Below are 3,535 nucleotides of genomic sequence, written 5' to 3' on the forward strand. Positions count from 1 at the left end.
AATCTCACAAAAGAAGTAAAAGATCTATACAGGGAAAAGTATAATATCCTGAAAAGAGAAATCGAAGATAATCTTAGAAAATGGAAAGACATCCCTTGCTCATGGATAGGAAGAATAAATATTGCCAAAATGGCCATTCTCCCAAAATTGTTATACAGATTCAATGCAATCCCAATGAAAATACCATCAACATACCTCCTAGACCTAGAGAAATAACTCTTAAAATTCATCTGGAACCAGAAGATACCTAGAATAGCAAAGGCAATTCTAAGTAGCAAAGGCAAGGCAGTAGGCATCACAATCCCTGACTTGAAGTTAATCTACAAAGCTACTGTAATAAAATCAACATGGTACTGGAATAAAAACAGACCTGAAGATCAATGCAATAGATTAGAAGATATAGCCATAACTACCAACACACTCAACCAACTTATCTTTGATAAAGGGGCCAAACTTGTTCACTGTAAGAACGACAGTCTCTTTAATAAATGGTGTTGAAAAATGTTTCTATATGCCGAAAACTAAAATTAGACCCATGCCTATCACCATATACTAAACTAAAATCTACATGGATCAAAGATCTGCATATTAAAACAGAAACACTTGGGCTGGGGTTTAGCTCAGCGGCATAAGCACCTGCCTTGCAAGCAGGCGGTCATGAGTTCAATCCCCGGTACTGATAAAAATGAAAAAAAAAAAAAAAAAAAAAAAAAAAAAACAGAAACACTAAATCTGTTGGAAGACAAAGTAGGTAAACATCTTGAAGACACAGGGGTAGGTAGAGAATTCATGAACAAGAATCAAACCACACGGGAAATACTTTCCAGAACCAATAACTGGGATCACCTCTTATTAAAAAGTTTCTGCAAGTCAAAAGAAATCTCCAGTATCCAGCCTTTGTGTTGCTCATTCACTTTTGAAAGCTAGTGAATGTGGTGTCCAAAAAAAGCATTGATAAAAGCTTTGCAGCTTTTCCCTGCCCATGTATTTGGTATAGTTGGTGTAGGAGCTGCACAAGCAACAGTTTATACATTTACGTTGCGTGTACAGGTAAATAAATCGGCCAGCGTGAGGTTTTTTCTTAACCAGTTTTAACTAATTTTAAAAATAAAGAAAAGAAATCTACAGTAGAGTGAAAAGAAAACCCACAAACTGGGAAAAACAATCTTAGTGAACTGTCCCTCAGACAAAGGACTTCTGTCTAAAACATATAAAGAATTAAAGCTTTTTTTGTCACCTGGGGACCAGCACATGATTTCCTGCCAGGACCAGTGAGTGGGGCCTAGGCAAGGAATCCTGCTCCAGGAATCCTGCCCCAGTCTGGGGGAACTCTCTTTGTCACCTGGGGACCAGCACATGGTTTCCTGCTGGGCCCAGCCAGTCAGGCCTAGACATTGTCTGGGGGAACTCCCTCCCTCACTTGGAAAAACACTTGAAGCTCAAAAATACAGGAAAATGGCAAAACAAAAGACCAAAATGTAACATCAAACATCCAGCCCATCCCAAGAAAGCCTAGGAAACACATGCATAGAAGAAAATACATTCCTGAAATACCTGAAATAATAGTAACTGAAATAAAGACTCAACTCTGGGAAACCTTAAAAGAATTCAAACTAGAAATAATCTCTCAGGTAAAAGAAGAAATGATAAAAGAAATGAAGGAGATGCTGAACATATCTAAAGAAGACACGGTTAAAAAATTGGAGCATCTAAACAAAAAGATAGAATCCCTGGATGAACAATATAAGAAACAAACAGAATACATAAAGCAGATGCAAAGAGATATAGAGGAAATCAAAAACTCCATTGAAAGTTGTAAACACCACCTCAATGAATGTGAAGATAGAATCTCAGACCTCGAAGACAAGATTGCAGCTAGCGAATAGGAAAAGAAAGATCTTTTAAAAATAACAAGAAATCAGAAAATAACAATTCAACACCTGCAAGACGATGCAAAGCGGAACATCATAAGGTTGACAGGGATAAATGAAAAAGAAGGGGACAACATAAGGGATGTCAAGAAGCTATTTAGAGAAGTAATAGCTGAAGATTTCCCAAACACGAGATTAGAAACTGCTATCAAGATCAATGAAGCATACAGAACTGCAAATAGCCATAACCAAAATAAATCTACACCAAGACATATAATAATGAGCATCCCAGAAATCAAACAAAAGAATAGAATACTAAAAGCTGTCAGAGAGAAAAGACAGATCACCTATAAAGGAAAACCTATCAGAATCACAGCAGACTTCTCAGCACAAACAATAAAGTCAAGAAGAGCATGGAGTGAAGTATTTCAGATCCTAAAGGAAAATGATTTCCAACCTAGGCTTAGAACCCTGCAAAATTGTCCTTCAAAATCTATGGAGAAATAGCATACTTCCATGACAAAGAACAGCTGAAAAACTTCATGATCACCAAGCCAACGCTGCAAAGAATGCTGAAAGACAGCCTAGATACATTTAGGGAAAAAACCACTAAACAAAGCAGACAATTAAACAGAGCAGAAAGATAAAGATGCAACAGCAAAAAGATAACATGTCAACAACAAACCAATATATAACAGTTCTAACCATTAATGTAAATGGTCTCAATGCACCAATTAAAAGAAACAGACTAGCAGAATGGATCAAGAAACAGAATCCAACCATATGCTGTCTACAAGAAACCCATCTAACCCAAAAGGATACTCAGAGACTAAAAGTCAAAGGATGGAAAACAAAACTTCTTGCAACAGGAACCCAAAAAAAGGGGGGAGCTATTCTGTTTGCATATAACCTGAATTTAAAACCAAAAATGATCAGAAGGGATAAAGAAGGACACTACATACTGGTTAGGGGAAAACTTCAAGAGGAAGAGATAACTATCTTAAATATATATGCACCAAACTCCAGAGCACCCTGTTAGATAAAACAAGTACTAACAGAAATGAAAAACCAAATTATCAGTAACATAATTCTAACAGGAGATCTTAACACACCATTGACACCAAAGGACAGATCAACCAGACAGAAAATCAACAAAAAAATAAAATAACTGAATTGCACCTATTAACAAATGGACTTAATAGACATATACAGAGTATATCACCCAACAACAACAGAATACACATTCTTCTCAGCAGTACATGGGTCATTTCCTAAAATAGACCATATATTAGCTCACAGAACATATTTAAATAAATGTAAAAGGGTCGAAATTATCCCTTGCATGCTATTGGACCATAGCACTATGAAATTAGAAATTAATGATAAAAGATACTGCAAAAATCCCACAAACACATGAAAACTGAATAACACACTCTTGAATAATCAGTGGGTCACAGTGGAAATCAAAGAAGAAATTAAACAATACCTACAAACAAATGAAAATACAAATACAACTTACCGGAATCTGTGGGATGCAATGAAAGCTGTCTTCAGAGGAAAATTTATTGCACTGAGTTCCCACATTAGGAAAACAGAACAAATACAAATAAATAACCTGATGTTACACCTCAAACATCTAGAAAAAGAAGAGCAAGTCAAACCCA

General features: G+C 36.1%; 1 non-coding gene across 1 annotated transcript; it reads left to right on the forward strand.

Moving 5' to 3' along the window:
• The first annotated feature begins 892 nt into the window (after positions 1-892).
• LOC111756281 (small nucleolar RNA SNORA13) lies at positions 893-1,026 on the forward strand. The gene has a single exon (XR_002790776.1). It is a non-coding gene; the product is annotated as a small nucleolar RNA SNORA13 (small nucleolar RNA).
• Positions 1,027-3,535: the final 2,509 nt, after the last annotated feature.

The sequence above is a fragment of the Cavia porcellus genome, unplaced genomic scaffold (assembly GCF_034190915.1).
Source record: "Cavia porcellus strain 051 isolate PalLab524CR breed Dunkin Hartley unplaced genomic scaffold, mCavPor4.1 scaffold_14, whole genome shotgun sequence".
Lineage (NCBI taxonomy): Eukaryota > Metazoa > Chordata > Mammalia > Rodentia > Caviidae > Cavia > Cavia porcellus.